The sequence below is a fragment of the Typopeltis vanoorti genome, chromosome 6 (assembly GCF_054136105.1).
Source record: "Typopeltis vanoorti isolate ZY-2024b chromosome 6, IOZ_Tvanoo_1.0, whole genome shotgun sequence".
Lineage (NCBI taxonomy): Eukaryota > Metazoa > Arthropoda > Arachnida > Uropygi > Thelyphonidae > Typopeltis > Typopeltis vanoorti.
In genome coordinates, this window is record NC_143554.1 from 9,482,146 (window position 1) to 9,510,109 (window position 27,964).

The window sequence follows — 27,964 nt, forward strand, 5'->3', positions numbered from 1 at the left end:
TGTAGATGAATCAGATTAATTAGGGATAGGTATGATAAGTATTGAGTGAATAATGATAGTTTGGACCTCCAATGTATGCTTTTAAAGCATTGCGGTAAGTATTAGAAGTATGATACGTATACGGTGAATATTAATCAATGTGGCCCTCCTGTAACGAGTTTTAGACATCAAGAAAATATCGGTTAACAACAATAATAAAAATATTTTAGAGATAATGATTCCATCCGACGTTGTTCCTTTTTCATGTTAAGTGCAATGGTCTGTGACTGTCAAATAATTTGACTTCTTTAAAACCGGGTTATGCTTATGAGAGGGCAGTTAATCCTTTCTGCTGTCGATTATTTCTGTATACTGCGTGTGTTCTTCCAGTTTGTGCAGTAAAAAATTCGAGTTTCCAGGAGGAAATGCTTCCATCCCTCTATGAGACTAGCTAACTCCATTTAACTTGAAAAACTCTGATAATAAAGACTCTTCGAGTTCCAGACTGGATTCGAATCGACGCCTTGCAAACTAAAGTTCATCATCGAGACCGACTAATTCTGTCGACATTGTATACATAATTAATTTTATATATAAAGATAGTGGTATTATTACTATTATGAGACTTCCAAGAAAAGTAATCTTTTATATATGTATAATATTTATTTACTAATTAATTCACTGATTATGCACATACTGGTCACTAATTAGAAACCTCATGCACCTAACTTAAGAAACGTATATGCAAAATACTTGGTCACTTACGTGCGTCAACACACGTATTGACACGCGTAAACTAGAAAAATATTTAAGAATGTTGCTGGCCAGTAATCGTAATAATGTTAATCACAATGGAAAAAACAAAGGATCTTTCGAAGTTCGATGAAGGACTTATTGTGGGTGCCCATCTAGCTGGAGCCACCATTCTGAGAAGTAGAGCTGACTGATTTCTCATAAGGTAAGATATCCGAGGTGTTCAATCAGTGGAAAAATAACCCACTTTGCTTGTCTAAGAGGAGTAACTGTGGCGGTCCTAAGACAATCTGTCAGGAATGACATCACTCTCTCCTCAGAAGGCATGTATGAATAAATATAACTTCCTGTGCAGCAATTGACTGAAGTATTTAATGAAGGCTGTTCCCGACCCATATCTCACCGAACTATGCGTATGGAATTTCAAGACGAACGGTATTGGAAGTCGCATGCTTATACGGAAACCACTGATTTCTGCAAAGACGAAAAATTCGTCTACAGTGGTGTCAGGAACATCGTGACTGCATCCAGGAGGACTAGAAAGACGTCATATGGTTCGACGAGTCACAGTATGTACCGATGATAGGCAGAGAGTTTGGCAGAAGTCCCATGAAGCAATTAACCCAGCTTGCCTTGTAAACACAACTCAAAATTCTAGAAGTCGAGTATGTTCTGTTGGTAAGGAACAGGACCTCGGATATTGCTGGAAGGTTGAGTCTCCTCCAACAAATATCTGAACATCGTTGCCGATCGAGTACATCCTGCAATGTTGACTTTTTATCCATCAGGTAAAGGTTGTTTCATGAATGACAATGCTACTGTCCATAGCGAAAGAATTGTTGCAAATATGACAACAACTTCCACCATCTTACCTGGCCACTACAAAACCTGGATTCAGAAACCCACTGACAATGCATGGAACATATTAGAAAAACAGATCCAGGAGCAAAAAGTCCTCTTCTGTAAAATATGAGTCAGTTAAACAACTGTCTGGTGAATGCCTTGTATGTTGTAGACGTCGACGCAATCCAACACCTTGTAAAATCTATGCAAAAGCGCATATGTGCTGTAATTCTGGCTAGTTTAAGTTTTCAATTCAGTGGCCTGTATGTATATAAATCTATAAATTGCTAAGTTACAATATGAATCAAAATCACCGTATTTCTGAACTACATCACGATTCGTAGTTCTGTGGTATTGGGATTAGGGAACACGAGATGGCGGCAGTTGTCTACTTTACTCTCCTCCCCTGATGCCTATTGAAATTATTGATATCTTTGGACCAGTTATTTGTGATGAAGCTAAGAGTGAAGATTGTCACCCAACCAGTCTTCAAAAGTCAGAGCTAAATATCCTCCTCTACTCCCTTTGTGGAATAAAATAAAATCAAATACGTTAATGTCTTTTATTCCACGAAGGAAGTAGTCGAGCTCATTACCCCTAACTAACTTTGAAAGACTGGTTGGCTGCCAGTCTTCACTCTTAGCCATAGCTGGCCTAAGACTATAAAAGTTTTTAATAGGCATCAGGCGAGGAGAGAGAGAGAGAGAGAGAGAGAGTACAGCAGTTCTATAAATTATATAGTAGATTTTCTTTAGTTAAGTTTTAAAATGCAAGTTTCTAGGAGAAAAAACTTCCTTCCCATGATAGAGATCGACTAACTTATAAACCGGTCGATGAATGCTTTAGAAATTCTCTCTGAGCAACTGGAATCGAACTTGGAATGGTCTTTTTTCAGGCTGCCTATTGCTATGGATGAATGTCACATCCATGGGCTATGTAGTCCTCTGTAAAACTGTTTTCTTCTACTATCCGCAAAGTCTTCGAATAAATTTTGTGATTTTAATACACTAGCTTCGGAGTTGCATCATGCGTATGCCAGCTGTATACGAGCATTGCTTTACCAACTGGTAATATTAGTGAAAAGTTGCGATTTTTTCGTTAACTTTGATTTTAATTATATCCTTCATATAGTTTCTACCTAGAGATTAATTAATGAAAAATATTTTAATTTATGATTTTTTTTATGAAAATATCTCTCAATCGGAAAATAAGGCCAGTGTAGATAGCTCTGTGGAAATGGTATATGAGTCCATAGTGCTAGACCACCTTAAGAAACACCATTATATATAGTTACCGACTGGAGGAACCTTTTCTAAGCTTTTCTTTGTTTTCCATGTCAATCAAACTCTGGTATGAGCAAATATAGTTCATTTTTCTTTCGGAAACTGGAACTTTTAAACTTGGAACTCAAAAAAAAAAAAAAAAAAAGAGAGAGAGAGAGACGATTATAGAACTCGCACTATTTGAGACATAGCGCTAAGATTATAGACCACAAAACAGCAGCAGTTGTCTATCATACGCTCTCCTCACAGATGCTTATTAAAATCATTGATAGCGTTAGGTGATCTGCGATTACTAAGGGTAGATATTGGCTGGCCACTGTCTTCAAGAAGTAGAACTAAATGGCACAATACCTTTGACAAATAAAAGGAGTTAGTGGAAAGGGGATGATCGGCGATACAGTCACTAGGAAATCAAAATTCCAACTATATTTACATGATACTTCCGTAAGGAGGGAAAAAAAGGGAGAACATGCACATCAAATCAGACTTTCTTTACCAAAGATTATGAAACTCGGAATCGATCGGCTATGGCCCAAGTCCTGTACTGCTATAGCAGCCATCTGCTGCCTTTACCGATTTCATGATTCTGACAACCATTCTGCCCCTCTGACTACTTTCTCTAAATTTTTGTTTTAATTACCAAACTATGAGATGATTTCACTGGAGACTAAAGTTCATAATACAAAATGACTTCCCTTTTATAACTGCACAGATCAGGCCAGAAGGGAAGCCGTACCGGTTTCGATTATCCGGTATTGTAGTTGGCCGGTTAATAGTTTGAATTAACCGGCCAATTAGAATACCGGATAATCAACATGTTTTCCCAACACGCTGGAACTTTTCTTAATTAGCTATCTCTCCAAATATACTGTAAATGTTTTCTCTCCTCTTGACAACTTCTGATCATAATCTTATCCACATTTTCTTTACTACAGATCGATCTTCTGTTCAGCGTTAGCCTCGTAGTCAAACAGCACTGAAACAATGCTGAGTGGGAATGCCTCCGAGATTTTTACACCTCTTTCCCATGGCAGGATTAGTGTTTAGTGAACCCCCCAACCCCCGATCTTTATCCAAAAGCCCCGATCCTCTAAAAATGTGCGCTGCAGTCTATGATAAAAACACACCATCTATTCAATAGTTCTCAAATCAAAATTCCAGCTTCTCAATCAGTCTACACTACAGCTAGAAACAAATGCAAGATGATCATCAAGAAATCCGCAAAGCAAACCTGATGAGAGCCAAATGCAATAAATTTGTTTTCTCTTCGACTGGCAGTCGAGTCTTCTGCTTCCTCGATACGGCGGGACTAATTTTTGCACTTCTCGTTTCCAGCTCTGTCACATAACGATGGTACCATCACTATGTGTAGGCATTAATAGACGATCCTCTCTTTCGCAGGCTCTCCGCTCACTCTCTGAAATTATGCCTTTTTATAGGGACTTCCATGGTCATTAAACCACCGAACTGGCGACTACCACTTCTAGGCTTTCCTCTAATCATAAGAAACCGGAGAACCATTAATCATCTTCTCCAATCATAGCGTCAGAGTGATTCCTACCACCCCAACGCTAACAAAGTTCAACGTTGTTTTTTCACTCCTTAGTTTCAATTCCTTTATCAGTTTAATAAAAATAGCAATAAAATAAAAATATATGAAATAAACGTTTTGAATAATCTCAATAATATATTTTTATCAGAATGATTTCGCTTCAGGAATAGCAGAAAAATCACACAAACAAACATTGGTTAAAACAACTTTCTCAACATCGTAATATAAATTTAATTAACTCAAAATAAAAAAAGTACAGAGCTAAATGAAATACTAAAGAGATGGATTTCGGTCTGAAATCCATTTAATTGGGTATTGAACTATATATCTGCTCTGGAATGAACTGGTGTAAAAGTAAAGCATACTCTAAAATTACGTATTTCGAGAGAGGTTTCAGACAGCTTTGGATATTTTGTTAAATCTCACGTTAGGATAGATTTCTATCAGTTACCGAAAATGCATCTTACAGAAATTTATCAGCTACTTATTCAATACAAAGAGGAATATATCAACTGATTCAAGTACCGCCAATAAACTGCCTTACAAAGAGCGCTGTTATATACTCAAAGAGATCGCGTCAGATTATTCTACATCAGCGTAGATGTTTCCAGAGAGCTAATGTGCGTTTGTAAAATTTTCAGTGGGAATCATTGCTGAAAGCTAAAACGACTTATCGCCGCGCCTTGCATCAAAGGAGCGAGTTATTTTCGTATCAGGACAGAAGTACTACCTCACTGAATGACTTTCACATTAAATCATAAAATTGTGCAGTCTGGTCTTTCGCTTGGAAAGGCGAATGCCCAATTATTTCCGCTATTCTGTCTTTTCGAAAATATTAGCGAAATTGGTATTACTCAATCAACTTCTTTCCAAGGAACCAGTTTAGGTTCATGCAAACGTTTAGCACAGAACATGCTTTGCTGAACTTAACACAGTCTATACCTCCCTAGATGAACATTAACATTAACAGTATTTCTAGATAGAACACGTTCAAAGAATGAAAACAGAAAGATTACCAAAACAAGCCTTAAAGTACAAGCCATTAGGGAAAAGAAAACCAGGACGTCCTCTTAAACGATTCAGCGATGACTTCTAAGACCGGGACAGGCCATGCTAGGCCTAAATCCTTGATACGCATGATGATGATGATGATGATGAGTATTTCTAGATATTCACAAAGCCTTTGACTCTGTACGTATTTCTGTATCACATGAGATTTTAATTTTTAAAAAAATTATAAGTCATCGGAATACGAGGTACTGCCCTAAACTGATTCAAAAATTACTTAAATGCCAGATCACAAATTGTAAAAATAAACAACAGCTATAGCAGCTCCAAAACAGTAGACTGCGATGTACCACAAGGATCTGTCTTAGGACCAATTTTATTTAATATTTATATCAATGACTTCTCCAATCTTAAACTAAACAGTAAAAATACTTCTTCAGATGATTCAGTACTAATTTTCTCTACGGACAGCCGGAAAAATGCAAACCATAGTGAATGCTAATCTTATAAAAGTAACAAATTGGTTCCAGTCAAACCAATTCAGTCTGAATGTCTCAAAAACTAAATATGCAAATTTTCAGTGTTGGGAAATACAACTGACAAAATGAACTTCACAGCACAATTATTTTTGTATAATCAGAATTGGGGTGCAAATTCAAATTGCAACTGTGAGGAAATAGAAAAAGTCAGTATAATAACTTACGTGGGATTAAAAATTGATAGTAATTTAAGCTGGAAACCGCATATCACCGATGTAAATAATGTAAGGATTATGTACAACATACTTTACTACCTAAATAGATTCTTAAATTTAAATATATTAAAATATTATATTCTGCATGGATTCAAAGCACGCTACAATATGGTATTTTAAGTTGGGGAGGAATCTATCGCACTACGCTGAAACCTCAAGTTTCGACTCAGAATAAGGTAATTCAAATCTTAATAGAAACAAATACAAGGATACTGTAATGTGCAATAAATACACCATAGTAAGCACACTGTCCCTTAGACATTTATACGCTTATAGAGTACTATTATTCGTTTAAAAAAAAAAAAAAACGTGACCAAACTTGGAAATTTTCCAAAGTACTAAAGATCTCTAAATAAGCAGTTGGTGGTATCACACCGGGAGATAAAATTCATCTATCATCTTCAGAAATTCGAAATAGGTCTATAGCAGCAGATGGAATTTGAACAACAGCCTAATGCTGAGGAAGTAGATATACTAACAACTCCCTCTTGTGATCAAAAAGGAAACAAATTGGATTGTAAATTAAAATTATGCACAACAATAACCGTGCCTTAAACTAATATAAGAAGAGTCGCGTTTGTTATCAACTAATATGCATTTTTCTTCTTTTAACTTCTATATTTCTACTTGTATAGGTCAACCTCGTGATACTGCTGAACGTTGTCTGCGTTGTCGTAATGAAAGTGCAAGAAAGCCGATCCAACGAATATCAGCAAATTAAGTAAGACTGAATAAGTGAATATATTACTATATTAATGTTTGATTTTTCATTGATTTTATCGCAATGCAGAATTGATTAGTGACTTGCATTTGATTTTTAATTCCACAACTTCTTCAGTGAGATTTGTTGGAATCTTCGTTAGTTTTTCATGCCCAAATTTCCACTGAAATTTAAATGTCATCTACCAGTTGATCATTATTCCCTCCACTATAATTTTAACAAAACTAATATAGTTTCATATCAATTACACTTCAAATTTTCTCTGCTTTCAGAAACGCACAAAGCGATATTTGGAATTCATTTGAAAACATCCGGATCAGAATCCCATCCAGGAGACAAAGCACATTTAACCTTTCAACTGCAGGTGCGTAAGTTGACTGGGAATTCGAATTTTTACCCAAAACAGCTAAACAACTAAGGTGATCAAAATTCCACTTAACCAACCAATCCATAACGTTTATCAAACATTTTAATAATTGTGGGAACTGTTTTTCATGAATTTTTATTAAAAATCCATAAAACGTACTTGATGTGGGCACGTTAACGCTTTCAATAAACTATACAGAATTTAAACATGTATGAATAAATAGCCGTTATAGATAGTATTGTTATGTGGTTAATATCAGCCTCGTTAATTTATTGTGATGACATTTATGATGAAGGCTTTTCATGTAATTTTTTCCACTTAAGCAGAGAAAGGTAATCAACAGTACGCCTCCTATACTCTCGCTATAAATGAGCAGAAAGATAAAAACACAACCATGGACTTGCGACTGTGCTCAATAGGCGATTTGTATAATGAAATATAAAAATGGTCCAATCAATTATCGGATTTCAACTAAAATCTAAATATATTTTAATAAGGAACGTCTATATCGCATTATATCAAAGCTAATCGAGTTGTTTAAAAAGTATGCGACAGGCAAGCATGATGTACAAAAGCCTTCAGTTACATAATTTCATTTTCTTTAATAAACAATTCATCAGCTAAAAACGTCATTTTTTTTTCAAAGTATATGCATTACCTTACCTAATCTGACCTCATTATTATTTGCTATGCAGCTGAGCACAGCGAAAAAAAAGTTTCCAAGAGGAAGTAACTGAAAATCATACTCGTCTTTTGATGCCTTAAAAAAAATCTTCGCCAGTGGAAGAGACGAAAGAAACTAATCTTGTCTTTGTTCAGGAAAGTAAAGGTTACTTTTCTACGTTTTTTGAATCTTTGTTTAAATTTTAATCACCTAAAAAACAGCAGAAGAGTAAATTTGACTTCCCTGGGACACGTGTGGAAAAGGAGAAAAAAAATGGACTGTAAACATAGACAATAAGACAGCGGGAAAAGAAGATGAGGAGGATCTAGATATACTTTCTTTGAGGACATTTTCACATGAACTAAAAGAAGTTATAAGGGGGGGGGGAAGCTGAAGACAGAGAAACCTACAAGAAAGGACTCACCACAGTCAGTAGCGCACTCAGGATTTAATCTTGGAGGGGACCGAGTTGAGTTGACGTTTTGAGAATACACACTACGCATCGTATACAGCCTATGATGCATCTGCAATGATAGCTAATTCATAAGTAGTATAGAAATAGAAGACACCACACAACATAAATAAAAAAAGTGTGACAAGATATGAAGATGTGTAAAATGTGACAAGAACTCAACGTCTACAGACCCTACATAATCTCCGAATGTTGGAAGCTTCACAACATCAAATTTAGGTTACAATTCCGACCAATAGGCGATAACACAAACACTTCAAAGGCTGAAACACTAAACCGACACGACATAGCATCCACTTCCTCCATGAGTTCAGATGACGGCTCACATGGTCGAAACGGCTCGCACCCCGTCAACCCCCTCCTAGGTCCCATTTTCCCGTAAACCCTTCCTCTAAAAAACAGTTGCTATTTTCAACCCCTCCCCTTTTCATCCTTTCCCACCTTACAAAAAAAGCGCTCCACCCATCCTTAATAATAATAATAATAATAATAATGTATATGTTATACAAAAAAAACCGGGTTTTTTCAATTTAAGTTTTCAATTTAATTCTCCCACATTGCCTAAGCGCCCCCCCCACTCCCCTTTCTACACCATAACAGCAGAAGTATGCACACCTCAGAAAGAAGACAGGCAACAACAACCAAGAAAAGGTATGTGTGAATTTCTTCTATTATGCTACATATATTTGTCTCTAAAATACATCTACAATGCCCTAAGAATTCTTGAGTAAAAAGCCAATGACATTAAAAAAAAGGGACACTCAACAGCTATTGCTTTTGCAATAGCTGTTGAGTGCTATTGCATATTATTATATTGACGAAGGATTAAAACAAATTTTAATTGGTTTTAATCCTTCGTCTCCGTCACAGAGACATCTTCAGGGATTACAAAAAAACTATTTGTAACAACACACACAAATACAATACAATAGTGAGTGAAACTAAAGTCCTATCTAGGTGGTGCGCCCTCTATGGGCACTTGCAGGTGGCCTACGATATAAAGAGGATCTCTAATAATTATTGTTTCCCAAATTTTGTTCTTTGACTCTGCATCTGCACTCAGGAATCAACCTAATTTAAACAAATACGGTCGCATTAAACTTCCCAAAATTTGGGAAACATTAATTATTAGAGATCATCTTTACATCCTAGGCCACTTGCAAATGCCCATAGAGGGCGCACCACCTAGATAGGACTTTAGTTTCACTCACTATTGTATTGTATTTGTGTGTGTGTTGTTACAAAAAGTTTTTGTAATCCCCGAAGATGTCTCTGTGACGGAGACGAAATATTGGAAGTATTAAAATTAGTTTTAATCCTTTCTCACTGCTGATAATATTCCATTAAACTCCAACATAAATCAATTATTATTAAATGGCCATTAAAGAAAATCCAACAACTGAAGGAGAACATTCGTGCAGAAATTAGTGCGCTGCTGACAGAAACATTAACAGCAGTCATGAAACGTGCCGTAGAAAGGGCCGTCTTTGTGAAGCCGAAAATGGAAGACATTGACGTGATGTGGTTTTTCCTAACTAGTGAAAAAAAAACCTATTGTATTTCATTATAACAAAAAAAGAATAAAAATAATTAATAAATAAAAAACCTATTAAATGTTTAAACCCTTTCGTGACTTATGGGCCACCCTGTATATACTTAACACATTGTTTTTTTGTTTTGTTTTTTACAAGAAACAAACATGTTTCTGTATACCATGGAGTGTTCCAAATTATTTTTGTTATTCGGAATTTCTGTTGTACAAAAAGATTACGAACTGAAAATACTACTAAAAAGCAATACTCAAAAACTCACCATCCCACCTAGAAAATTAACGTAACTGTCACCTTAACCACCAGGCGCGCTGCTGTTGCATCACTATAACAGGAAGTCAGAAGAAGAAACGAAACAACAATGTTTTTTTGTGGTTTCGTGAAACCAGAAGCTCTAAAAACGAAACCGTGCTGGGCCAAATATGAAAAACCGTTATAAAACGACGACTTAAAATGCGGTATTATGAAATGCAGGCTTAATAAATAAAACCAATAGCGAGGTTTGACCAAGGCCGTCGCCACATAGATTGGGTCCTGAGGCAAGCAATTAAATATCGCCCCTGATAAGGCAAAAATATAAAAAAATATCCAATTGCTATTTTTTTTATTACAAGAGAAACATTAATGCAAAATGATTACTTAATAATATTAATTAAACGTTTGCTTTACGGAGATATCCCCGTAAAGCAAGCATTTAATCTCGCACAACAAACGGGGGTTATCCCCATTTTATTGTGCAATATGCACAATAAAACTGTTTTTAAGCTCTTCTAAATTTAAATTATAAGCTGTGTCCGCCTCTATCGATATTTTTGCAAACCAACCAATCTTTCTTGGGTCACTGCTGTTCGCGAATAATTTTTAATCAGTTTAAGCTTGGAAAAACTTCTTTTCGCACTTGCTACGTCGCTACGCTAACAGTTCCTGTTAGCGTAGCGCCGTGATGCTGGCTGCCTCTATGCTGCATCCTGTAGACGACCTGTACTGGGTTTGACTTCTACTCGGTTATATTGAAGGATATAATGATATAATTTTCTGTTTATATTTTTATAACACCACCTTTCGTGTATTGGGAGGTTAATCGGCATGAATTGATAATATGTGGCTCTAAACATCCACGAGCAGTAAGCAGGAAGGCCACGGACAGTCCATAATAATTTTTTTTTTTTTTTTTACTGAAAAAATAACACGATCATCATGCGTGGATATGCACTGGATGTGACTGCAAGGTCTTCTTCAAGTTTAAGACCTTGGCAACACATTTCAATTACAACTGGACCGTTCAATGCTATGTTAACTTTCTCGATGAAAAATCTGCCCGATTGGAGGATCGATGCAGTGCCGTCCACATGCTCCAGACCACCCTCAGTTATTATTATTATTATTATTATAAATTTGAAACATTTTGTTTATGAGTGACCCTGATTTTAACAATACTGGTGACTTATTGGTTCTAAGTATCGAGGCATGCGCTGTTGTTTCACGCCATTTTCATTTCATGTATAAGAAAAACTTACAATTATTAATAAGCTACTAATTTGTACTTTCTTCATCTTTCCAGGAAAGCAGTCAGAGCCGCACTCTTGCTTCTTCCTCTCCTTGGAATCACCAACATCTTAGATATCATTCCCGGCCCGCTGGAAAGTTCTTCCGTACTGTTTGGTGTGTGGTCGTATTGCACGCATATTCTGTCTTCGTGCCAGGGATTCTTCATATCACTTCTCTACTGTTTCCTTAACAGAGAGGTATTCTTATATTGTCGTTTCTTTGTTACAGATATCCTAATCCGATCCTTATTCTCTCACCGAATCATTTTTGAACTAAAATAATGCATCATAATGCTTAATGATAGCGACTTCCGTGCCATTAATCCAACGTTCACAATATGAGGCCGTGCGTATGGCATGTAAATGAAAGCGGTGGTTACTCTACAACCTATTTACAAAACTAACCACTGTTCCTAGATTAAGACTGATCATAACGTTACAGAACGCAAGTCATGCAGAAATATTTCTCGATAAGTGCAAATCTTTCCAAGTGACAGCCGTCGTGGGCTGTCTATTGAGCAATGGAAAAAGCAAACGCAAATTTTCGTCTTCCTAAATACAAATGACAGAAACAGACGAGTTATCAATAATTCTGGCAACTAAAGTCACAAGAAAAGCGTATCGTGCTTATCAATTTGCGCGTGTTTTCTCAGGTAGTTTAAGTACATTGCGGAGAAAAAAATTCACCGCCTTATGAGACTAGTAACTCGTACTCAGCAGAAAATCACTCAAGAATTTCTTCTTTGGAAATTATTGGAATTAGGTGTTTTTTTTTTTTTTATTTAAATAGTGTATCACTGTGACATTTCCTCAAGATTAAACGATCTTCCATCAGTTGTAGAAACTCATGCAGGGGTTGGAGGTGTAAGTTCAGTACATAAGAAAAAAAAGCCTTGTTTTCTTCTTCGATCCACTTGCATAAAGGATGGAGGGATAAATCTTAGTTTCTAGGTTTTTTCCTTTTTCGAATATTTTTAAAATAATCATTTGGAAGAATCAGAGACTAATATGAAAACCATGAATGCTAACTATTTTAATCCTTTTAGAGTAGACAAATTAATGCTCATTAATACTCACTGTTTTATTTATGGAGGTGTACTTCTTATACTTACACTTAAAGAAACTTTTCTATCCAATCACACGAATAACGTACGTGATTTCAGTTTTAGATTCCCCCGTTAGCTGTAAGTGAATATCCTTTATCCTTTCCACTTTATCCTTTTCTAGATCAGAGAGGATTTCTCTATTTCTTCCCAAATTCCTTGACAACAGGTCCTTTCCGCTTTATTAGCCATCATCTTGTTTACTTGAACGTTTCCAGGATACCAATTAGTGATCCTGCTTCTATTACCTTGAATTCTTGCGATGCATCCTGTTCTCATATTTTCTTATTATTGTATATTGTTTGTATTACCGACTTTACTCCAGACATCTTCCCAGTACGTGCATGTGCTCTAATTTTCTTATGTTGCATATTCTTTTTATTTCTCGCTGTAATTAGACTTCGCATTATTTTGATGTTGGATTCCATGTTTCACCTTCATAAGTTAGTGCAGAAACGATCTGATTATTATTATTATTATTATTATTATTATTATTATTATTATTATATTAAGAGAGACTCCAGGGAGTCAAGGATTCATCGAGGGAGACCATATACTACACGCTCCAGCTATCATACTTATTCTTGAATTCATTCACACTGCTTGCACTCACAACATCCAATGGCAATCCATTCCAATCACGCACCACCCTCTGAGAGAAAAATCTAGCCCTCGTACCCTTCTTAGGAGCATTCATTCTCAGCTTCCAAGGATGCCCTCTCGTCCTTTCCCCACCCTCCATAAATTGAAAAATTCTATCAATTGAAATCCTGTATGACCCTTTCAGAAGTTTGTAAGTCTCAATCATATCATCCCTCTTTCTCCTGTTTGCTAGTGTATGTAGCTTACAAATTCTCAATCTGTCTTCATAATCAGTATTCCACAATCCTGATATCATTTTTAACACTCGTCTTTGTACTCTCTCCAATATATCAGAATCACAACGGAAACCAGGAGACCAGACCTGCGCACAATAGTCCAAGCGAGGTCTTATCAAGGCCTTGTAAAGAGGCAAAATAACATCCTTATCTTTACATGTGAACGTTCGTTTGAGCATTGCAATTATCTTTTGAGTTGTATTTGCAATCTTTGCCAATATTAAATGTTATTTTTATATTAACATTCTAATTTGCAATAGTTTTCTGTTGTAGGAGATGCATGCAGTTGTTTTCCTCTTATTTCCTCCTTCTTCGGAGATGCAGTGTTTATTTTTCGCCCATTCTGATATACGACGTATTTTTACATCAATTTTCTGACAGTTTTAGTTTATTTCGTTTGACTGATTATAATTCGGAAGTACTGTTGAAAATTAAAATAACATTGTGAGCAAAGTTTATCCTTTCTTCATTTAACAGTAATACTCCCGTTTATTTCAGTTCTTTTAAGACATTAATAAGGGCCGATGTAAACGGTTTGGGTAACATTACATCTCACTGACATACCGTCCTTAAATTTGCCTCAATGGACAATGAAGTGTTACCAAAGTTTTTCTTTGGTGTATTTATTTAATTTAATGTAAGCATAATTTATTTCTTGCTCCTTTGAGGATTAAGAGGATGGTGATGTGAACCATCGTGTCAAAAGCTTTCTTGAAATCTATAAATCTAAGCAGAAAGGTATACGTGACCTTTCCATTAGCAGGTGACAGTCTGAAAAATATCTACTTTTGATAACTTTTTTTTTTAAAAAATCAGCGGCTTGTTCTCCATTGCTATTTTCACTGAGAGCATTTTGTCTCCCAGTATAAGTATTTAAAATACTTTTTGCAAGGCTTTAAGAAACATTAATACCCCATCTTACATCTGATTTTATGATGTAAGTTGCTAGGGCTTCTCATTCGTTCGACTGCAAATTTTATTTTTCTTAGAGCACGCACGATAGATACTTCCGTGGTAGAATATTTTAAAAATTGATTTTAGAATGTACCGATCATGTTTTGCACCCTCTGTCCAAAAAGAAACCGAACTTTTCGAATATAGAAGACGCCAATGGCGCAACCTGTTGTATTTTTGTTGTCGAAAACGGCAACCTTCATTAGTGTTGTGTCAAGTGTTTATGACATTTGTTTCGTTAGAAGCCGAATTATAGTGCCAAGAGTGACAATGTGTTTTGACGAACGGTCGGTCGTCACGATATTCATGCCGTACGCGACGAATTCTCGCTATCAATCGCAAACTCAAAACACCACGTTTCGTCACTGGTAACGATCGTTTCAAGGAAGTCTGAGTCTTTACGAGCGGTTTTAATGAGGTCCTTGCAGTGTTCAATTCGATACATTTTTTGGTCGTCGGTCAACTTGTGGGGAACAAATCGCGAATTCAATGTACGAAGGCCCAAACTCTCGGTCAAAATGTTGTGCACAGGTGATTTTGGAATCCCCAATTCATCATCAATCAATCTCACGGACGATTTCGGGTTTTCTTTGATGAAATCACGCACTTTTTGGATGTTAACTTCGCTCAGTCCAGTTTTTGGACGGCCCGGCTTTTCGTTGTCCTCAAGCGTCTCACGACCACTTTGAAATCTCTTAAACCACTCGTAAACTTGAGTACGGGATAGGCATTCATCACCGTATGCTTTTTGAAGTATTTGATGCGTTTCGGTAAAACGTTTACCAAGTTTAACACAAAAGTCAATCGCAGCTCTCTGATTGAAACTCATTTTCCGACCGCTCGTCAAAACACAGTCACTCTTGGCACTATAACTCGGCTTCTAATGAAACAAATGTCATAAACAGTTGACAGAACACTAATGAAGGTTGCCGCTTTCGACAACAAAAAGATACAAGAGGTGGCGCCACTAGTTTCTTCTATTTTCGAAAAGTTCGGTTTCTTTTTTGGACAGAGGGTGTAGATTTCATCCTGTTCATATAATCCATTGCATGCTTCATCCAAGATTGAGAATAAGTTCATTTAATTTTTTTTTTTTTTGTACTTATATTTGACTGGTATGAAGTGTGCCAATTTTAATTTCCAATATCATCGTCTTGTTTTTTTTTTTTTTTTTTGTTGTTTTATTTAGTTTATATTCTAAGCGATCCTTGCTAGTTCCTGGGCATTGCGAAATGGGTTAAAAATTACTTGGTTATATCTTTGTGACGCATTGTCTCCAATGAGCTTCATAAACATCTGACCAATTACAAAAGCTTATACCAATAAAACAATTTTAGAGACAGTAAACAATTAAACATCGTTAGGCAGAAGAAATGCCAATTTTTTATTTCAAATGTTGTGAGTTACAAGGATTCCATATGTGCACTTCCAGTAAAACATCAAATATGATATTCCTTGCTCCTTTGAAAAAAAAAATTTTTTTCTTTCTCATCCCCTACCTTTTAGATATATCCTGGCTCCTTTAGTTAATCTTTCTGTTTAATTTCGTAGAGATAGCGCCACTCTGCGGGGAAAAAAGAAAAATATTACTTTAGCAGGAAACCTGATAGCGCCACTCTGTGTCTAAAACACCATCTGCCTTTATGATTTCCTCGTTAAAAATTCTGAAGTAACTTCAGGGATATAAGCATTTGAAATTGGAGACGTGTTGGTAAAGTCCACTATTAAAGTAGTCATACAATCATATTGGCTCATTTTTTTTTATTTAAAAATGTGGACTACATTTCTCCGATTTTCATTTATTTCATTCTTAAGCCTTCATTAACTTAACAGACATTAAATACGCATTACATAAAACTTTATTCCGTTTTTATGTTTTATTACAACGCCTTTTAATCGCTTAGGTCACGATTAAAAGACAGTTCATTAGTTTAATTACGATATCGATTTGGGCACCTCGTTATTGAAATAATGATGTGTCTAAAATAACCCGAGGAAGAGTGCTTAACCTTTACCAATAATTTCTTCGGCGTATAAACGCGTGCTGTTTCATATTGCAGGTACAAGAGGCTCTTTGTAAACACTGGCGTTCTTATAGTTGGACGTCCTCTCGCACGATCTGTCGCAGAGAAAGGAGTGTCAATGGATAACAGGTAGGAATGACAATTCATTGTACTCGCTAAGCTTCTTCAATTATTTATTGTAGACCGTCCCTTTAATTAATCCTTTTTTAATTACCCCAAAATGCACAAACCACACAAAACCTCATTCAGCGTCGTTTATGTATTAAGGTTAAGTCATTATTTTTTTTTTTTTAATTTAAGCTCTGGGAATCGGATGACTCAAAATTGCCATTTACGCATTATAGAAGATCAGTAAAATTTTGCTTGCACAAGTAAAAAACGTAAAAAAACATAAAAAATCAAGTTGGAGGAAATTTGAGAAATTACATAAGAAACTGATGACACTTTTCGGATAAATACGAAATTGCCCTTGAGATCACCTTGTCAAAGAGAGAAATAAAATAAGGATAACGTGAGTACTTTGCACAGTTCAAATTACGTGGACGATTTTGTAATTACTTTTTTTTTTTTTTTTTTTACAAAAAACAGGCATGCCTTATAAAAAAAAAAAAAAGCAGCTACACAAGTTCGTTCATATCAGGCTTTTACAAACGTCCATGCCTTATGCGGATTCAAAACCGCCAACCATTGTAATAAATCAACAGTGGCTTTCGCCGACTGAGGACGTTGGTACAGTTGAGAGTTAAAGATTTGCACAAATTCACTTATAATCTTAGGTGCATCTTTTAGACAGGTTTTGGCTGGTCCCGATTGGCTCGCTATTTCCAACTGCAAATTCTTTGTACTGATCGCTTCTGCAGTCACATTTTGGAACTAACGTCTGTAGACAGCGAAAATAGGTGAAAATGAAGAATGTCTCACTGCTATACATTTAAGAGTTTATTTCTTCCTTAGTTTGATGAATTCCTCGATTTGCGTAGAATACTTCATCAAACACGTAGATCGTCAAATTTGGGACTCACACCTTACTCTTATCACAACTAAAATCAACAAGGATTTGGTTAGTTCTTTTTACCTCCTCTCTCTAAGAGTTCAACTAGAGACATTCATAGGCGAGAAGCAACGCAGGTACCTACTCTGTCTTTCGAAATTCTTTTATCCCCAACTTTTTTGTTTTAAATTTTTTCCCTCTTATCCGATTTTTTTCGGATCAGTTCTTTGGTTAGAGATTTGGTCATCCTTAAAACCAATTATTGGGGGTTCAACTAACAACTAAATTCATATAAACTAGTGGTCAAACAACCACATTTTGTACTTGCAACCATATTCGCAGCCGGTTCCGTAACGGGAGTAGAACAACTACCATTAATTACAATGGTAATTTATATAAAAGAATTTTTAAAAAATGTATGACATTTGTAAATTTTATTATATATGTATTTATTGGGTGTTATTTAAGTTCCTTAAGCCTTAAAAGTGAAAATTTGAACTGTAATAAGAATATAAAAATATAAACTGTAAAAACAGAAGAATATAAGCAACAAACAAAAATATATATCTTAAATCTTTAGCTTTGAGATCTGCCTAACAGATGCAATAATTTGAAGACAAATGTAGAAAACAGAGTGAGATTAAAATCAATCCTCGCAGCACGGTTGGAAGAATGATGATTTCCAGCTGTTTGAAAACAGTTGGATTCGATTCGTGTCATAACGCGAAACGAATCCAACTCGATTATGGGCTCTTTCAAGCGAAGGTGATTAGCCAAACTCATAAGTAGGCGGAAAGGTTTCCCCCACACACAAAACAGGCAAATCGACCAGAGAACACGTAGTTAAGAAAAAAAAATATGTATGGGAAGCGATTTCGGTTGTGTAATCCTGGGATCACAAGGAGGTACGCGTAATAATAATAATAATAATAATAATAATAATAAATATTAAAATATTAAATAGTAAAGTTATTAAGAAAGCTTTATTCTCAGACAGGGTGCGATTTAGCACGTAAAAAATTTCGCAAGCTGCTTAAAATGGATTAGGAATGCTAGTTGCAAACCGCTAATCGAAAAGGAAGAGTTAAGACGCCAATTGACTTTTCAACTTCTTGTTACCAAGTGAGCTCCTTTAAATCCTGCATTAAACAGAACAGAATAGTAAGAAATTCTATTAAATAGACCAGTTAAAATATCAAACAATATGCAAAACTGCAAAGTATACTCTGTTTGATCACAAAAGAAATCATGAAAGATTAAACCAGGAATCAGTAATAGGAAAAAATTAAAAAAAGATAAACATAAATGGATGGAACACGTTGAAAGAATGAAAACAGAAAGATTACCAAAACAAGCCTTCAAGTATAAGCCATTAGGAAAAAGAAAACCAAGACGTCCTCTTAAAGAAATTCAACGATGACTTCTAAGGCTGGAGCAGGCCACAATCCTTGAAAAGCAGGATGATGATGATGATGAACATATGCAAATTGTTATCCTTTTAGTAACAGACAATTTAAAGAAAAAATAATCAGACAGTTTAAAACATCTCAAATATGGTACTTTGATGGAGTCTCAAAACTTATCATGGAAGCCCACTCCACATCATACCAATTTATGTTGTTTGGCAATCCCACCCCCCTCCCCACCACTACACTGGTAAAAATACATTCTTACGAATATATTTTTGTCTGCTAGTCACATGCGTCCTCCTGGTTTGGCTTTTGTAGGAGGAAAAACCCGAGATTCGGAGATAATAAAGTACCCTGCTATATCCTTATGAGATCGGCTAGCTCACTTTTAGCTTGAAGAACTTTCATAAAGATAATACGCAATTCGGATCCGTGTCTTTCTAACCAAAGCGCTTCGCAGTGACTGAGCTAGCATGAACAACAACAGTAAGATTTAAAAAATGTTGGTTTTTAAATCAACTTGTTTTATTTCTGGCTTCATAGGGGTATCCTTTAGAGATTGTATTTTGTATATGCATGTGTGCAGTGGCGCACCCGGGGGGGGGGGGGGGGGGAAGGAGCCCTGGAAAAAGGAAAAAACTCTAGAAAATTTTCCAAAAATCTTTCTCGCCAAAGATTAAATCCTGAGTGAGCTACTGTGTATAGCAACACCGCTACCTCATGAAATTTTGTAAACATAATCACATTACTCCATCTGCTTAGAAACAAAGTATCCGGAAAAATAAAAATAATAATAAAAAACTAACATTTTTTGGGTGTAATTCGAGACTCGCTTTAGCTATCTTTTTTCTTTCTTCATTTTTTTCGTTCTTGTGAAAAATAAATAAATAAATAAAATAAAATCTTTGGCTTGCAGTATTAAAATATCTTTAAAGCTTCTCTGATATTAATTCGAAGTTGTAGAAGCAGTTGGTGTCAGGAGCGCCGAACAGGTTTACGCAGCAAATGAAGTGGGTGTCGCTACGGATTATACGTGTTCTGCTGTGATGTACACACGGAACCACAAACAAAAAACATAAAAAAAAGCACGTAGGATGTATTGGTAAAAAACATAACAGAATTTTCTCGCCTCGTTTTCCTTTATGCAAGTAGGTGTTCCTTCTTCCAGTAACGCCCACCTCATTCCATACGTACTTCAACTAAACCTAAGAACGATTTTTCCATCCTCTCCCTAAAAATCTAGTCTGGGTATTCTGAATATTTTTTTTTAGAATCTTAATTTGAGTATAATTTTAATACCAAATTATCGATTAAAACCATAATATACAGAATAAACTATTAAATAAAAGGAAATATATTTTAATGCTCGTTTTTTTATGTGGGGGAAAAACACTAAAGTTTTTTTTTTCACTTACGATCTATATTCCACTAACACGGCTGTCTTACTTATCAGGAATTAATTAAACTGTCTGACCTACTAATTGTTCATAAGACCATCTTGTTCTTCACGGGTTTGCAATCTCGCTTCCATCATCTTTTAACTTCTGCGAGGAGGAGGGTGCGGGAGGGAAATTAATTTCCAGAGACGCAAAAACAATGCCAATGTTATTTGACTTAGTACAAACAAAGTAAACAACTGTAACAACGAATCTTCAAAAGAGTTTTCAGCTCATGCAAGGAACAGTAATTAAACTACACACGACTCTGTTTGTTGTTTAAGCAAATAATTTTGTTCTGTATTACTTCAAACGTACTACCTTCTTGCTTGATTACTATCACAGAGAAGTCGACTTACTTTTAAAGGCGCTTCAACGGTTGACTTGTACGAGTAATTCCTACTCCATCGTGAACGATCATCCCAGGAGTTTTCTTGAAACTCTTTCGCTCACATGGTCTCCACAACTCCTCTTCTCCATGCAAGCCGAGGCCATCCTCTCGTACCTTTTCTTGGTAGTGACTACTTGATCACTTTTGAGCCATCTCTCTCTCCTGAGACATCCGTTGAACATGTCCATACCACTGTGAAGTGGCATGGACCACCGTCAAATGGCATTTTCTCGCAAATTCAATTTTTCCATAACGGTCTCGTTCCGAACTCTTTCAGAGTGATGTATACCACACTTCATGTTAATCCACCCATCTCCACAGCTGTTATACGACTCTTGTGCCTCACATTCAAAGCCCATTCTTCTACCTCAGAAAACTTTCTACTGTCATTTGAAGTATAATCCTTTTGGTTTCCTATCGAATGTGTCGACTCCAGAGCACTCTATTTAATTACTTAATAGCATTACGAACTTGGTTGACACGATCATCTTTCTCGACTATTCCATACTTACGAATCCCAAATGATGTAGTGCCTTCTATTTACCGACAAGGAGATCCAAGGCTGCTTTCTCCACCAACCACCAAATATTTTGTCTTTGAAATGTTGATGTTTACAACATGGGAAGTCTAAAAGTTAACTAATTTTCTCATCCTAACATCCCTATCTTGAGTAATTATAGTTGTTTGTCAGCAAACTGTCCCCAATCTCAACTCCAACTTGCTAGCATGGCATCACGCTTGACCTTAAATAGGGTCGTGACGTCGCAAATTATTGTCTTAGCCATATGGATGTTACATAACTATATATTTCTGGGAAAATAAATAATATTTATTATTTTATTATTAATTATTTTTCAATGAATATAACATTTATTTAAAAATAAATACGAACGTAATTTACGACTTTTTCTTTCACACAGTAGCTAACAAATGTGGGATTTCCATTATTTAAATAATTTAAGTATGGGAATAGCAAGTCAATGAGTTTCCGTACCGATTTTCTGTTTTTGCTTCTTTCACAAATTAATCCTCTAATAATAATAATATTACAACCAGTCAGCATTTAAATTTCTTGCAGCTTTTCAACTTTCATTATTATTGCATCTCCGGGGAGGGTAATGGACCTGGTACCTACCATATCTATCCTTGAAAACATTCATCGAAGACACAATCAGAATGTTCAGCTTATTCCAATTACTCACCACACACACACACACACACACACACACACACACATACACACACACACACACACACACACACACACACACACACACACACACACACACACACACACACACACACACACACACACACACACACACACACACACACACACACACACACGCACGCACACACACACACACACACACACACACTCACCATGGGAAAAAAAATAATAATAAAAATAAATAAATAAATCTCGCATGCTTCCTAACCAGGAGCGACTCGTGTTTAGGCACTGCAGAACTGCAGCATCCCCAGTTTTTCTCGCTATATAAATATATTTATTAATTTATTTATATTTGCTTGTAATATTTAATTTTATCATCAACAATCCTATACAATTTTCTTATTTTGTATAAAAAATAATAAAAATCCATCTTGTAGCACTTAGGAGGGCGAAGGACGCTAGTAGCACTGTGTTTAGCACAGTGTCATATTGCTATACGCGCAAGCATATGCGCGTCATAGTGAGATGCGAGCTATTAGCGCAATGCAGCACTGTCCGTCGCGCAGTTCCACTGTTGTTTATATGCAGTTTGCGCCAGTAGTCGAGTGTTCGTAGTGCTTATCGTGTTTACTCTGTCTCTTTAAATATTTGGACATTACAATTAAAGGATTTAATTGTAATGTCCAAAAATTGTAAATCCATTCCTTTAATTACAATTAAAGGAATGGATTTTACTTTTAAGTAATTTTGAATTATACCAAACTGTATAATTTTATCGATAATAAACAATATTTTTTCATGTTTAATTTTTACCATAATTTTGATATTTTATCCAACCATGTATACACTGTACTTACGAAATATACATGTGTACACTGTACTTACAGTGTATATTTCGAAAGTTGCAGCGCCCCTAGCGCCCACCATCAATTGATATGTTCTAGCAGCTTCCGATTAATATTTTCCTTTCGATGTGAAAGAAATAATTTGAATGTTTTCTTCCAGACCCACTGTCAAAAAGTTAAACAGCACAACGTCGCTATTTAATCCCTAATCTTAACTCCATTATCCCTAAACTCGATTAATAATCTCATGAAGTACCAGGCACGAGTGGAACATTAAAATTACAATTATTAAAATATATTTCTTTTGCAATATAATAAAAGTATTAAGTTTTTTGCCTAAAAACTTTATTATATATTTTTTAAATCAATCGTCACATAAGGTGACAATGCCAAGAGATAAAAGTCAAAACACTGTTTTAATTAAGTCGATTGTACGACTGGTTTCGTACAATCGACTTAATTAAAGTAGAAGACTTCTTCGGGCGTAACAAGAGGGACCAACCAACAAAAATTGCGAAAGACCAAAAAAACTATACATTAAAGCGTTAGCCTATTAACATTTTTGTTAATTAACATTTTTTGTTAATATAATAACGCTTTAATGAATAGTTTTTGGTCTTGCGCAATTTTTGTTGGTTAGTCCCTCTTGTTACGCACCTGAAGAGGTCTTCTATGAAGACGAAACTAGTTGTGCAATCTAATTAATTAAATAGTATTTTTACTTTTATCTCTCGGCTTTCAGTCATTTAATATTTTTTAAAAAAGTGTCTCTCAGCCAAGTAAATCCGTTATACCATTTATATATATAAAACAAATTTAATGTTATATATGTTGATAATTATATATTAATTTTATAAATAGTTATAACAGTTGATATGTTACTTTTCTTTGACCATATAATAGAAAAAGGAGGGATGCCGTAAAATGTTTACAGTTCCGTGGCCAAAAAAGCTTGGAATCCATTGCTCGGCAGTGGTATTCCTACTGATCACCCACATTCTCTTAGAATTAGCTCTATACATCAGTCTTTGACAGCCATTCCCTAATCTACCACGAGCCGATTTTTCACATTTTAGCTATTCTTCCGAGTCTGATTTTACTTTCATCACTATGGTTGTCACTCGCCTGTTCATACTTTTGGTACACGGTAAAAATGAATATCTCCCATTTGAATTCAGAAGAGGACAATTTCCCTCAAGTTGTAACGGGTTTTTATTATCGTCAGCAGCTGTGTGCAGCTTGCATCAGAGCTGATAGCGGAACAAATTTACCAACTACCACTAGAGAGACCAAATACATTTTGTGCTTGTTTACAAGATTACTTTGTTGTTCCTTTTATGAAACTGTAAACGCTTGTTCATAATATTTCTAGAATAAGTTTTCTGAAATCACAGTACACCGAAATATGAGAAAAAATACCATTCAGAATCGCTAGAGCAAGGTCTTTATTTATATTTGTCTGTAAGGGGAAACTCTCTGAAGTATGTTTTGATTTTTAATTTTTATTTCGTAGAAAATACAGTTCCTTGCGACCTGTAGAAAGGGATCCAACTATAAAGATATACAGGGTGGTTCAAAATTCCACGTACAAACTTTGAGGGGAGGTAGAGAACATCAAAATCAATCATATTCACATAGGAAAACATGACCGGAAACGCCACCGGAAGGTACTAACAGGGAACAGAAAGATACAGAAATAACACAAGGCAGTAAGTAGTGTAAAAAACTTTATTAGGCGTAACTGAACAGTTCAGTAGTCGTTGGATACATAATATGGTAAACGAGTTGCATGTCTGCCATCTCAGCGTTCGTAAAACGACGCATGTTCTTCGTACGACGTCGAAAGCTTGAATGAGGAAGCCCCTAATTGCTCACCTGGAGCGCTGGGAACAGCGCCACCTATCACTTTCGGGTGGCGTTTCCGATCATGCTTTCCTATGTGAATACGGTTGATTTTGATGTTCTCTACCTCCCCTCAAAGCTTGTACGTGGAATTTTGAACCACCCTGTATATACTCGTACGCAAAATTGAAAATAGGAGTGATATTATCCGTTGGCAACTTTGAGATTTAGTCCTTGTATGGAGCATCTTATTATTATATGTAATATTATTAAATATTGAAACTAAAAATATTTTAAAATATTGAAAATTTCCCACTAAAAGATTAATAATAAATCATTTTTAGTATTTTAAATAAGTGAACACAATGCACGATATGTTTTTTATGTGTAGAGAGATTAAGGAAAAATTCATTAAATCTGTTATTTTAATTTCAGGTTTGTTTCCTGACCAATGAAAGCCATGTGGGCATCTGCGTCTTGTAAAAAGTATTAAATGCCAACACTAAAGATGAATAATATTTCAAATATTTATTTATGAAATCGCTGTATAACCGCATGCACTATGCTCGAGATGGAAAAATCACACGTCTTGTAAAGAAATCAACAGAAGAAGTCAGCAGAAGCAGTGCAAGCATCTTAACAGAATATGCTAAGATGGAGAGAAAGGGAAAAAATTGATAAGACAAATGTGGTGGTTGTCTTTATGGTTTGTTACACATTTACAGAGACAAATTTTGAAATAATGTCACTTCGAAATAAATTTAAAGCAAAATTTTAAAGCAATATCGCTCTTGGAAATGGTAATTATCGAAGTTCTTAACGAAATATTGAGTTCCATCTTATTAATGAAGAATCAACTTCTCCAAAGTGCTTAATAAATGAATTTTTAATACATTAACCCTCCAAATAAGGGAGAATCTTCTGTTCCCTACAGGTCAACTTTATCCTTTATATACCAGCAGCGTGGAATCAAATGGTAGACGTTTCACTCGAAAGAAGGGAAATAAGAAACTACAAATACAAGCGAACCTCTAATTACGAACTTTCAAGATGCGAACATTTCGCACTTACGAACACCGCACGGGCTAATAAATTGTGATCCCAAATCATTTAACGAACACAGAACCCCGCGTTTACGAACATTTTCGGATGCTCTAATTCCAAGATCTTATAAAAAAAAATAAATTCAATCTTACAAACATTAAACTTATGAATACATTTCAAAGAATATTCGTAAATTAGAGTTCGCTTGTATTGTCCATTGTTGCAGAAAAAACTGCGCCCCCTAGGGATAATAATATGTAAACATGTTTTTTTTTTTTTTTTTTAGTACTGTGGATGAGTAAACGGTTGGTTACTCTGAGACCAAAACAATGCTTTTTTCTAACTACTTTAGATTCGAAAAGTGTCTACCGCATGTGCCTGATTTGTCTGTTGTTGTGTGGATAAAAACTGAGGGATGAAACCGAACTCACTTGCATTGTAAAAGCCATTTTAAATGCGCTCAAGTTCCGTAAGGGATTTCAACTAAACATTCGAAGTCGAAACATTAATTCATCGTTTTATCTTATGGCTGCAATATGAAAGTTCTATAAATACACTTTGGAGTTACGATTACGGTAGACGATACGTTTTAGAAACAAATTACGCGTAGCAGACATAGAAAAAAAAAAAAAGTTTTATCGAAATTCAAACATTAAATCCCCCCCCCCCCACACACACACAAAGACTCAAACTAATAATAATAAAATCAAGTCGTAACTCACTCAAAAATTCGCCATCTAATCTCTTGAACGATTTTAATTCTTACTATACTTAAATCCATGTCAACAATAACTGGAGGATTTTAAATTGTTATTTTGGTGACGAGATTACACGTTCCTTAGAGTTCTGCTAAAAATGTATTTTCTGACCTGGAGAGCAACTATTCCACCTCGCTGTCTGCTTCTTTATTTTATTTTCTCGGCTATCTTTCCTTGTACTGTATACGATCTTTATACATCTTTATCGACAAGCAATAGTGGAAGGTTTTCTCTTCCTTAGGATTCGCTACAAATGATTTATTATTAAGTTAATGATTTGTTCGAGCATTGCTTTCAGCATCGCAGAGCATATTGGCTCTGTTTTTGACCGATTGGAAATAAATAAGATCTTTCTGCGCTGTGCACTGTGATAAGTTGTTTTAAAATTAAGCTTACAATTTTGCAAAACGAAACGCTTTACAATTAGTAAACTCAAATCTATTCTTCAGAATAGATTTGAGTTTACTAACGTAATACGTTAACGTATGTTTAAGCTTAAACATTGTTTTGAGTTTAAACTAGTGAACGGGACTGCTTTAACTTATTATGGTTTAGAAAATTCAAAATGAATAATACAAAAAAAAAAAGTTAAAGAAGCAGCTCTTTGATATCAAAGCATAAGAAAGCGTACACACTTCTTGTTCCTTTGTGTGTTTCCTTTCGTGGAACGCCAAGAAGAAACACACACACACAATGAGTAATTCTGATTGAAGCGCTACAACGCGCTGAAAGCGTGTCTTCCTCATTTCACGTGTCTTCCTTTTTCCAGCAACCAAAGTTGGCAACTGTTTTTAACAAGCTCTGGAGGTGACTTTTTTCATCAACACCTTCCATTGTACGCGCGTCATGTCTATAACAAGTGTTGACGATTATTTGAACTGTCTTTCCTCGCCTTAGTTCTCGAGCAGCGTTGACTCATGCTAGAACATTCATTAGAGCGTTTCAACTTTCGCTAAGTACAGTATAGGACTAGACTGGATTTTAGCACAACTAATCGTAAGCGAACAGGAAATATGAAATCTTACATAACTTGGCGTAGCTTAGTTTTATTCTGAATATTCACAGATAAAATGCCATAAAAAAAAATACATATCGAAACAGTGCACCATATATATAACAACGATATTAAGTCGTTTGACCTTCAAAATTTAAAACAAATAAAATAAAATAAAAATAATTCATTAAAACGAAAGAAGAGAGAGTTAACCTTCAACTGCCTTTGAAATATTTGTGTAATTCTATTCATAAGCCATTGATCTCAAAAAAGAAATTAACAACATATTCATAAATGAAAATATCATACAGATCAATATATTCGTTTGGTCTATAAAATCAAATGAAGAACATTCCAACAGCAGGTGGATAAGAGGCGAGGCTTTTAATACTAATTACTATTGGGTTGTATGTTTTGTATGTATGCGTGCGCGCGCATACATACCAAATCCGTTCATGCAGGTACTGATTTTCATGAAATCCCCGATTGCCATAAAATTTATAATAATTTATTTATTTATTAATTTGTGGGAATATTACTTATATCTGAATAATTAATATAAGTTTGTTGACTTCGCAGTACCAATGCCGATTAAATTTGTAAATAATGCTTTAAGCAGTGACGGCTC